Source organism: Lolium rigidum, chromosome 1, assembly GCF_022539505.1.
Source record: "Lolium rigidum isolate FL_2022 chromosome 1, APGP_CSIRO_Lrig_0.1, whole genome shotgun sequence".
NCBI classification, from domain to species: domain Eukaryota; kingdom Viridiplantae; phylum Streptophyta; class Magnoliopsida; order Poales; family Poaceae; genus Lolium; species Lolium rigidum.
This window is the reverse complement of record NC_061508.1, coordinates 182644235-182656846: the sequence shown is the minus strand read 5'-3', so window position 1 is coordinate 182656846 and position 12612 is coordinate 182644235.

The following is a 12612-nucleotide window of genomic DNA, read 5'->3' as shown; positions in this document are numbered from 1 at the left end:
TGATAATATTGATGTGATCTATTCCTCCTACATATGCATGAAGGTGACAAGTGTGCATGCTATGCTAGTACTTGGTTTAGTCTTTTGATCTATCTTACACTAAAGGTTACTAAAATATGAGCATTATTGTGGAGCTTGTTAACTCCGGCATTGAGGGTTCGTGTAATCCTACGCAATGTGTTCATCATCCAACAAGAGTGTAGAGTATGCATTTATCTATTCTGTTATGTGATCAATGTTGAGAGTGTCCACTAGTGAAAGTCTAATCCCTAGGCCTTGTTCCTAAATACTCGCTATTGCTGCTTGTTTACTGTTTTACTGCGTTACTACTGCTGTGTTACTACTGCTTGTTTACTGTTCTGGGCAAAGCACTTTTCTAGTGCCGTTGCCACTACTTATTCATACCACATGTATTTCACTATCTCTTCGCCGAACTAGTACACCTATTAGGTGTGTTGGGGACACAAGAGACTTCTTGCTTTGTGGTTGCAGGGTTGCATGAGAGGGATATCTTTGACCTCTTCCTCCCTGAGATCGATAAACCTTGGGTAATCCACTTAAGGGAAACTTGCTGCTGTTCTACAAACCTCTGCTCTTGGAGGCCCAACACTGTCTACAAGAATAGAAGCTCCCGTAGACATCAGGAACCTATTGGATTCAGCTGCTGGAGGTACTTTTATGTCCATCACCTTAGGTGCGGCAACAAAGCTTCTTGATAATATGATGATCAATTACTCTGAATGGCACACTGAAAGGGCTCCACAAGGTAAGAAGGTAAATTCTGTTAAAGAAACCTCCTCCTTGAGTGATAAGATTGATGCTATTATGTCTATGCTTGTGAATGGTAGATCTAATGTTGATCCTAATAATGTTCCTTTAGCTTCATTGGTTGCTCAAGAAGAGCATGTTGATGTGAACTTCATTAAAAGTAATAATTTCAACAACAATGCTTATAGGAATAATTATGGTAACAACTATAGGCCATATCCTTCTAACAATGGTAATGGTTATGGTAATTCTTATGGTAATTCTTACAACAATAATAGGATTGTACCCCCTGGTCTTCAAGCCATGCTTAAAGAATTTATTAGTACACAAACTGCTTTTAACAAATCTGTTGAAGAAAAGCTTGGTAAAATTGATATTCTTGCTTCTAAGGTTGATAGTCTTGCTGCTGATGTTGATATTTTAAAATTGAAAGTTATTCCTAATGAAGATAAAGATATTAAGTCATTTGCTACAGCAAACGCCATCCAATTTCGAATTAATGAGAATATTAGATTGATGGCTGAATTGCATGCTAGGTGGGAAAGAGAAGAAAAACTAGCTAAAGAGAATAATGTAGCTAAAGTTTGGACTATTACCACCACTAGTAATGTTAATGCTTCACATGTTGCTAAACCTCCTACTATCAATGATAAAATAATTTGTGTTGGCAATGTTTCTACTCCTAGTGCAAAGGGTGCAAAATTGCCTGAAACTGCTGAAATTGCTAAAACTGCTGAAACTGCTTGTGATAAAACTGCTGAAATTTTTCAAAATATTGGGGACAATGATCCCATTGTTGTAGATCATAATGGTTTAGATTTTTATGATTGTCACATCTCTGAAGTTATAAACTTCTTACAAAAACTTGCTAAAAGTCCCAATGCTAGTGCTATAAATTTGGCCTTTACAAAACATATTACAAATGCTCTCATAAAAGGTAGAGAAGAGAAACTAAAACTTGAAACTTCTATTCCTAGGAAGTTAGAAGATGGTTGGGAGCTCATCATTAAGATTAAGGTTAATGATTTTAATTGTAATGCTTTATGTGATCTCGGTGCAAGTATTTCTGTTATGCCTAAGAAAATCTATGATATGCTTGACTTGCCACCATTGAAAATTGTTATTTGGATGTTAATCTTGCTGATAATGCTATAAAGAAACCTTTGGGGAGGATTGATAATGTTCGCATTATGGTTAACAATAACCTTGTCCCCGTTGATTTTGTTGTCTTGGATATTGAATGCAATGCATCTTGTCCCATTATATTGGGAAGACCTTTTTTCGAACTGTTGGTGCTATTATTGATATGAAGGAAGGTAATATTAAGTATCAATTTCCTCTCAAGAAAGGTATGGAACACTTCCCTAGAAAGAGAATGAAGTTACCTTATGATTCTATTATTAGAACAAATTATGATGTTGATGCTTCATCTCTTGATAATACCTGATTCACACTTTCTGCGCCTAGCTGAAAGGCGTTAAAGAAAAGCGCTTATGGGAGACAACCCATTATTTTACTTCTGCACTTTTGTTTTATATTTGAGTCTTGGAAGTTGTTACTACTGTACCAACATCTCCTTATCTTTATTTTATTGCATTGTTGTGCCAAGTAAAGTCTTTGATAGTAAAGATGATACTAGATTTGGATTACTGCGCAGAAACAGATTTCTTACTGTCACAAAATTGAGCAGCCACTTCTATAGGTAACCCAGAAAAATCTTCCAATTTACGTGCGTGATCCTCAGATATGTACGCAACTTTCATTCAATTTGAGCATTTTCATCTGAGCAAGTTAAGTGCCCTAGAAAAATTCGTCTTTATGGACTGTTCTGTTTTGACAGATTCTGCCTTTTATTTCGCATTGCCTGTTTTGCTATGTTTGATGGATTTCTTTGTTCCATTAACTTTCAGTAGCTTTGTGCAATGTCCAGAAGTGTTAAGAATGATTATGCCACCTCTGAATATGTGAATTTTCGATTATGCACTAACCCTCTAATGAGTTTGTTTTGAGTTTGGTGTGGAGGAAGTTTTCAAGGGTCAAGAGAGAAGGATGATACAATATGATCAAGAAGAGTGAAAAGTCTAAGCTTGGGGATGCTCCCGTGGTTCATCCCTGCATATTTTAAGAAGACTCAAGCATCTAAGCTTGGGGATTCCCAAGGCATCCCTTCTTCATCGACAACTTATCAGGTCACCTCTAGTGAAACTATATTTTTATTCCATCACATCTTATGTGCTTTACTTGGAGCGTATGTTTGTTTTTATTTTTGTTTTTGTTTGAATAAAATCGGATCCTAGCATTCCTTGTGTGGGAGAGAGACACGCTCCGCTGTTGCATATGAACACATGTGTTCTTAGCTTTACTTTTAATGTTCATGGCGAAGGTTGAAACTACTTCGTTCATTGTTATATGGTTGGAAACAGAAAATGCTTCATGTGGTAATTGGTATAATGTCTTGAATAATTTGATACTTGGCAATTGTTGTGCTCATATAGATCATGTTTAAGCTCTTGCATCATGTACTTTGTACCTATTAATGAAGAACTACATAGAGCTTGTTAAAATTTGGTTTGCATGATTGGTCTCTCTAGAGTCTAGATATTTTCTGGTTAAGGTGTTTGAACATCAAGGAGACAATGTAGAGTCTTATAATGCTTGCAATATGTTCTTATGTAAGTTTTGCTGTACCGGTTTATACTTGAGTTTGCTTCAAACAACCTTGCTAGCCTAGCCTTGTATTGAGGGGAATTCTTCTCGTGCATCCAAATCCTTGAGCCAAAAACTATGCCATATGTGTCCACCATACCTACCTACTACATGGTATTTCTCTCGCCATTCCAAAGTAAATTACTTGAGTGCTACCTTTAAAATTCTATTCTTTGTCTTTGCAATATATAGCTCATGGGAAAATAGCCTTAAAAACTATTGTGGTAAAGAATATGTAGCTTATGTGTCTTATTTCTTATAAGTTGCTTGTTGAGCGGTAACCATGTTTCTGGGGACGCCATCAACTATTACACCTTTGTTGAATATCATGAGAGTTTCTATGCATGTTCGTCTTGTCTGAAGTAAGGTTGATTTATCATGATCAAATGGTTTGAGTATGCATATTGTTAGAGAAGAACATTGGGCCGCTAACTAAAGCCATGATCCATGGTGGAGGTTTCAGTTTTGGACAATCAATCCTCAAATCTCTGATGAGAATATTATCTGTTGTTGAATGCTTATGCATTAAAGAGGAGTCCATTATCTGTTGTCTATGTTGTCCCGGTATGGATGTCTAAGTTGAGAATAATCAAAAGCGAGAAATCCAATGCGAACTTTCTCCTTAGACCTTTGTACAGGTGGCATAGAGGTACCCCTTTGTGACACTTGGTTGAAACATATGTTATGCAATGATAATCCATGTAAATCCAAGCTAATTAGGACAAGGTGCAGGCACTATTGCTAATCTATGCATGAGGCTTGCAACTTATAGGATATCTTATACATAACACATATGATTTATTACTACCGTTGACAAAATTGTTTCTATGTTTTCAAAATGAAAAGCTCTAGCACAAAAATAGTAATCCATGCTTCCCTCTACGAAGGGCCTTTCTTCTACTTTATTGTTGATTCAGTTTACCTATTCTTTCTATCTTAGAAGCAAACACTTGTGTGAACTGTGTGCATTCATTCTTACATGTTTACCTATTGCACTTGTTATATTACTTTGTGTTGACAATTATCCATGAGATAAACATGTTGAAGTTGAAAGCAACTGCTGAAACTTATATCTTCCTTTGTGTTGCTTCAAAGCTTTCTACTAAGAATTTATTGCTTTATGAGTTAACTCTTATGCAAGTCTTGTTGATGCTTGTCTTGAAAGTACTATTCATGAAAAGTCTTTGCTATATGATTCAGTTGTTTAATCATTGTCTTTACCATTGCTTCGAATCACTGCATTCATCTCATATGCTTTACAATAGTATTGATCAAGATTATTGTAACACCCCAACTTTTGCAACCTTGATTAGTTGTCCTTATTTCAAAAATCAGGGGGAACAAAAACTTTTTCTATAGACTAATTAAGATGAATTGCCTTGATCTGTCTGTTAAGATGAATTGCTTTGATCTGTTGGTAGATGTATTGTCTTGTTTTGCTTGTTGAGTTTTGTCTTGAGTTACCTCAAAGAACAACACCTCTAGTGGTCAGCCAAACAACTCACCTAATAAAAAACATGTGTGACTTAGGAAAAATTGTTTTCCTTCTTACTACATCAAACCTCTCTCCTGATGACAACATGGGTATGCCTACTTAAAAGTTTCAGACTTTGGCAGTTGATATCTAAACAACCACCACTGTTATTGGTAACCTCAATGCATAGATCTCCTCTATGCATCACCATCCGCAACTTCCACGTCTTGCATGTCCCATTCTACTCTTGCAACTCTTATACTCCATTGATCTTGTACCCTATCCAATGTTTAACCTCAAGATCACTTTCTACATTTTTGTATCTTGTTTTAATCCAAGTTTAATCTTCACAAAACCAAGAGTGGGAATGATGGGTACATTTTTTAGCCACCATCTACCCTTGAGAACACTCCTCCCTAAATTAGTTTTCTTTCTCAAAAACCCTAATGTTTTTCCTTCTCAAGTTTTGATCACAAAACTACTTATAGTTTTATTAAATCTTTTCAAAATATTTCTTCAAGGAAAACAAGGAACTGAAATGGGTTTTGTTTTTCATCCCATTTCTACCAAGTACTGATTTCTAAAAACATTATTTTCTATCTTGCTTTCTTTTCAGCAAAAGGCTTGTTTATGATACCTATACCATTTCTTGTTTTCCCTCTTGCTTATTTTTACATTGGAGAAAAACTCTACTTTACTAGAGAAAGTAAGTAGAATATTTTGAACCCCTATGTTCCAACTAGTTTTATCTCAACACTTTCAAACTCCATTCCACTTGAGATCATTCCCAATTGTCCCTAGACAATTGAGGTGTTTCAAATACTTTTCAAACAAGTTCTATTTCAAATGACACCTCTTGCACATCTTGTGTACATCTCTGACTACCCCATTATGTTCCTTCATCCTCCAATTCTGGATCAAATGGATGATCATTTGATACGTTCAAACCACTCCCAATTGACCTCTCATTTGTAGAGCAACTTATATTTCATCATACCCATCTCAATCATCTAATCTTTTCCATCATCACCTTGACCTCTTGAATTGAAGATTTGTGTCACCATATTCATCCTTGTGAGTATATGGTTACTTCACTCACCATCTCTCTTAACCTTGCTCTATCATTGACTAAACCACTATCACCACCCGTCTACCTTGACATGCTCATGCATTGTTGCATGTGGTCAATCCCAACCTTTTCAATATTAAATTCAAATGAAAACTTTTATTCATCAACTATGCCTTGGGAACTATCTTCATCATAAGTTGGTGTCAACCAAAGTGGTGGAGATTATTCTCATGGCACTTGTCACCTTCGTACTCCTTTTTATCTATATGTATCTACTCCTATTTTTATCATCATCAAAGTCACTCATTGACATTATCTTCTCAACATCATGTCTTGGTCTATACACATGGATGTTGTGCACTTCTCTTATTGTTCACTTGTGTTTGGCAAAAATGGAGCCGGCCATTGTGTTGGCATGACAATTTCGGCCAGTTATTGTACTCCTCACTTTCTTCTCTTGCAAGCCTTGCCTCCCAACTACCCCAACAATTAAATGGGCAGCCACCCACCTCAGCCAATCAAAAAAGAGGCAGCCACCCATCCTCCCTCTATATAAGGAGCTTGGCCGGCCACCTCCACTCCCCTTTGCTTCATTCTTTTCACTCTCCACTCCCTCACACTCTCCTCCTCCCCACCACCACGAGCTGCTGCTCCTCCTAGCTACCATGGCCGGCCATGGCCATGGAAATCATCCAAGATGAAGCTCCCTCCTCCCTCAAGCTTCCCCTCACCATGAGAGCATCCCTCTCCTTCTTCTCCCCAACCCTAGATGGTTCTATCTCCTCTTATTCTTCCTCCATTGCTAAGATTGGATCTTGATGCAGGTGCATGTTGGTCCAAGCATGGAGAAGATTGAGCAATCCTCAGATCTGAAGCTCTTGACCAAAGTTCGTCCAAAACCTTGCAGTAATTTCTATAATCTTGCTGTTTCAGATTCTGGTACGATCTTGTAAAATCCGCCAAAACTCGTGTGCAGTTCCAAATCGAGTGATTCAAAGTTCCACAGATAGATACTGAAAAGATCTACAACTTGCGTTGGTCTCATCCTCAAATTCGTTACTGATTCTCCTCGGTAAATAAAGTTCTGTAAACATGTAGAATCACTGTTTGTTAGATTTGTTCCGTTTTACAAAACCTTTTTGAGAAAACTCAACTGTGGGTGAAAGCCATCTTCAGTACCTTCATTTTGGCGTTGGTTTCACTTTAAATGACCTCCTGAAACTGAAATGGTTCACAGATCAAGATCTGGTCAGATATGACTTTGTCGAATTAAACCAGGAGCTTGGAAACGAATTTTTGAATGAAACAAATTGGGTAAGAACTAGCTTTTCAGTAGCTTTCAGATGCAGCTGACCTCATATTTTTATGAGTTATGTACGATTTTTGGTGAATTAAACTTGTTCTGTGTGTTCTGCAGACATGGCTGTTAGCTTTTAAATCACCAAAAATCCATTTTTGAACCTAATTGAGTGATTCCAATTCGGTAGGACTACCGGATGTTTTCTTAATCATCTCAAACAAGTTTCAAGTATTTATCTGTTTTGTAAATCCAGAGGTAAAGCAAATGGTATAGACATGCAGTAATCTTGTCAATCCATTTGTGAGAGTTTCAGAAACAATTTGAACCCAAATCCAATTGTGTGTGCATCTATGTTTAAATATCTTTCAAATTCCAGTGGTCTCATATTTTTAGGATTTGTCTACGATTTATGGCTTACAGATCTTGTTTTCTGTACAGTCAGATTCAAAGAAATTCCTAAAATTGTAGGTTTAATATTTTTGGGTGATTCCAATTGGGTTAGTCTTGTATTAGTACTGGCTATCTACGAAAAATATTATTAGTCTCTGTTCATGCATATTTGTTACTGTTAGTAAGGTATATGTGTGACATGCATTGTTGGACCAAAACTTGTTGGTTTATTTAAAACCCTTGACCAACTCCTTTTTATTAGAAATGGGCAACCTTTGTTTTATGCTTGTAAAACAAAACCTCTGCAACTTAACATTAGCCCTATTGTTTTGCTTAAGTTTTCAAATGATGTGGAATATGCTTTGCTTCCTATTTTGGATGTTGTGTTATGTGAGCAAACTAAGTTAGAAAAACTGTTTTCTACTTTTCCAAAAATGTTTGAAAATGTTCTGTGAATGTATTTGATGTCAAACTAATGCTCTTGTCCTATTTATGATGTTATCTACCAGGGGATGTTTGGTTTATACCATGGTGATAACCGAGAGAGGCAATTGCTAAGTTGTGATACTCTCATACCTTTACTAGGTAAATAACATGGGTTCTCTTTAAGTTGTTTGTGGTATCTATAAGTCCTTTGTATGGTAGCTCTTTATTGAATGGTTAAATTATGGTTTTTATATGTTTGTTTTGTTGGTGCAATGTGATTGATTGTGTTCTTTTTTTTTATTTTCCGGTGATAGATGCGAACAATTCTGGAGAAGAAGAAGAAGTGGAATCGGACGAGGATTTTATTTATGTTGTTGGGATTCTTATATTGTTGGAGTTGAAGAAGTCCGGGAACAAATAAGCCAAGGCAAGCCATCTTTGAACTCTGTTTGATGTCTTGTTGGATGTCATTTGTTGATGTCCCAAAGCATCTTGTTCCTATATGTGTTGTTCTCTCTATATTGGTCTATGTATGGTTGTAATTGGGGTACTTCCTTGTGGTGATATTCCACCCTTGCTCTCATGTTAGAGGGATGCATGGTATCATGGCCGTGTGGTTCCCTTTGGTCTTCTTGCATGCTCAACTTGGGCATGTCCTATTCCAAGATGGAAGCTTACATCACACCCACCACTTTGGTGAATCTAGTGGTATCAAAGTCATGAATCTTGGTGTAATTCTCACTTGAGAGAAGTATGCCGTGTACCCGGTGATTATTGGTTGGATAGTGAACCTTCACCATCCAAGTGGTATAGTAGTACCCCAAATTTGAAAGTTGATCCACCCTATGTTGTCTTCCTACATGCTTACCTTAAGAAAGTATAATCCTCTTTGAGCCACTCACACATACCCCTCATGGCGTGATGACCCTCATCTCGGCCATGGTGTTGTATTAGTTCCTTCTCATGAAACTATAGGTTGGGAACCCCTCAAGGTTTACCTTGTTGTAAATGTTTATGAAAACCTTGGGTGAGCTAACCCAAGTGTATGGTTTAAGAAAGCAAAGGATCTTGATAAGGATGTTTGGGAAAGTGGTGTATGGTTGTTTGTTGAACAGCCAAGGTGTTGTGGGAAAAATAAATGGTTTCTAAAAAGGAGCACTGCGTATAAGTGTACACCAGCCCAACTTTCATTCGCGCAACCACATTATCCAATATGGGCACGGGCTTAGTCCATAGTTTGTTGAGATTGGCATAAGCACCCTTCACAACTCTCTAGGGAGGGTCACGATGACCTCCGACGCCGGGTTGCGCTCTGGAGGAGGCAATACACTGTCTTAACTGATAGCCGGACGATTACTGAGGGTCTTCCGTCATGGCGCCGGAGATACGCTCAAAAGGAGGTATACTGCTGGGGTGCCGGGAAGGGGTAAGCCCGCAGGGAAGGACTTGTGGCAATGGAGACGGGCGAAAGACTATGACTGGTTATCCGAGACTCGCATACTTTCGTATGACGATCCGGGGATGATCCCGGCGGATTTATCAGTTCTTGTGGGGAAAGTGCGCAAACTCTGCAGAGTTAAATTTATTCGAATAGCCGTGTCCGCGGTCATGGACGGGTTGCAAAGGTCTACCTTAACCTGGGCTTGCGTTTTGTTTTGACAAATGCTTTGCAAAAGGAAGTGTTGTGTGTACCGGAAAGGTACGGAAAATGGGCGTGTGTTGACCATATGGAGATGGTCGTGAGAAAATTGAGACCAAGTGGGGAACTCTTTCCTAATGTTTCATGAAGAGGAACTCTTCTTCAATAAAGATATAGAGTGGTCATAGGGCTTCCTAGCATCCACATCAAATGAGATGGCGGTATGCTAACTCTTCTGCAATATAGATATAGAGATGTCATAGGACTTCCATAGCGCCCGCATCAATTGAGATGCCGGAACGCTACCTCTTCTTTAAAGATATAGAGATGTCGTAGTCTATCTTTGAAGTATCTTCTTCAATAAAGATATAGAGATGTCATAGGACCACCATAGTGTCCCCATCACTTGAGATGTCGGGATGCTATATCCACAAGAGAAACTATTTCTCTTCCACATGCTATTTCCACTAGAGAAATTAGCTCTTCCCTCTTGTCATCTTAGACTAGCACTTGTTATCTTGCACTCTTTTAAAGTACCTTTCTTGATGGTTTGCGAGTACAATTCCAATGTACTCACGGCTTTGTCCCTGGCTATTTACTTGGCCAGACTTGGAGGGACACGACGGATGAAGAAGGAGCTGGAGACGTCTATGCGAGCTAGGAACGTCTTCCCAGTCAGTTGCCTGTAGGATTATGGCAGATGACTTGGGCTCTATGCTGATTGAAGTGATTCCGCGACTCTGATGATTAGATTAGGCCCTTCGAGGCTAATATGTAAAGATTGGTCATGTGACTCATTGTAATTTTCTTATTCCGTTTTGTAACGGATGATGTAATTTGATATCAGATCGGTTATGTGTTCACGACGCACTGATCATGGGATCGTGAACAGTATACATAACAGGGTATTTCGGACAGTTAGTCCGGGGTCCCCACAATTATGATAGCATGTCACTTCAGAAATTATCTTTGTTATCGTTTACCTACTCGAGGGCGAGTAGGAACTAAGCTTGGGGATGCTTGATACGTCCCAAACGTATCTATAATTTCTTATGTTTCATGCTACTTTTATGATGATACTCACATGTTTTATACACACTTTATGTCATTATTATGCATTTTACGTCACTAACCTATTGACGAGATGCCGAAGAGCCAGTTGCTGTTTTCTGCTGTTTTTTGTTTCACAAATCCTACAAAGGAAATATTCTCGGAATTGGACGAAATCAACGCCCAGGGTCTTATTTTTCCACGAAGCTTCCAGAAGACCGAAGGGATTACGAAGTGGGGCAACGAGGCGCCGCCACCATAAGGCCGCGCGGCCTGGGTGGGGCCCACGCCGCCCTATGGTGTGGGGCCCCCGCGCCGCCTCCAACCCTGCCCTTACGCCTACTTAAAGCCTTCGTCGCGAAAATCCTATACCGAGAGCCACGATACGGAAAACCTTCCAGAGACGCCGCCGCCGCCAATCCCATCTCGGGGGATTCAGGAGATCGCCTCCGGCACCCTGCCGGAGAGGGGAATCATCTCCCGGAGGACTCTTCATCACCATGATCGCCTCCGGATTGATGTGTGAGTAGTTCACCCCTGGACTATGGGTCCATGGCAGTAGCTAGATGGTTGTCTTCTCCTCATTGTGCTATCATGTTAGATCTTGTGAGCTGCCTATCATGATCAAGATCATCTATTTGTAATGCTACATGTTGTGTTTGTTGGGATCCGATGAATATGGAATACTATGTCAAGTTGATTATCAATCTATCGTATATGTGTTGTTTATGTTCTTGCATGCTCTCCGTTGCTAGTAGAGGCTCTGGCCAAGTTGATACTTGTGACTCCAAGAGGGAGTATTTATGCTCGATAGTGGGTTCATGCCTCCATTGAATCTGGGACGGTGACGAGAAAGTTCTAAGGTTGTGGATGTCGTTGTTGCCACTAGGGATAAAACATCAATGCTTTGTCTAAGGATATTTGTGTTGATTACATTACGCACCATACTTAATGCAATTGTCTGTTGTTTGCAACTTAATACTGGAAGGGGTTCGGATGATAACCTCGAAGGTGGACTTTTTAGGCATAGATGCATGTCTGGATAGCGGTCTATGTACTTTGTCGTAATGCCCTGATTAAATCTCATAGTACTCATCATGATATATGTATGTGCATTGTTATGCCTTCTTTATTTGTCAATTGCCCAACTGTAATTTGTTCAGCCAACATGATATTTATCTTATGGGAGAGACACCACTAGTGAACTGTGGACCCCGGTCCATTCTTTACATCTGAAATACAATCTACTGCAAACTCTGTTCTTTACTGTTCTTCGCAAACAAACATCATCTTCCATACTATACATCTAATCCTTTGTTTTCAGCAAACCAGTGAGATTGACAACCTCACTGTTACGTTGGGGCAAAGTACTTTGATTGTGTTGTGCAGGTTCCACGTTGGCGCCGGAATCCCTGGTGTTGCGCCGCACTACACTCCGCCACCAACAACCTTCACGTGTTCCTTGACTCCTACTGGTTCGATAACCTTGGTTTCTTACTGAGGGAAAACTTGTTGCTGTACGCATCACACCTTCCTCTTGGGGTTCCCAACGGACGTGTATCTTACACGCCATCATCCTTGTATCCAACCAGACGTGCAAAGCCATCCACAGTTCCTTGGTGTGGACCCAGGTCATGCGCACCCATGATTTTATTTCAACCGTTTGGTTCTGGAGGGAGCGGTCCGAAGCTCTGTTCTTTCTTGCCATCAGGTGATATTTTGTTCCATGGTGAAGTCGGATGCGGAGAATATCGTGAAGATCGGTTTGGAGGACCAACAATGGAGGTTCG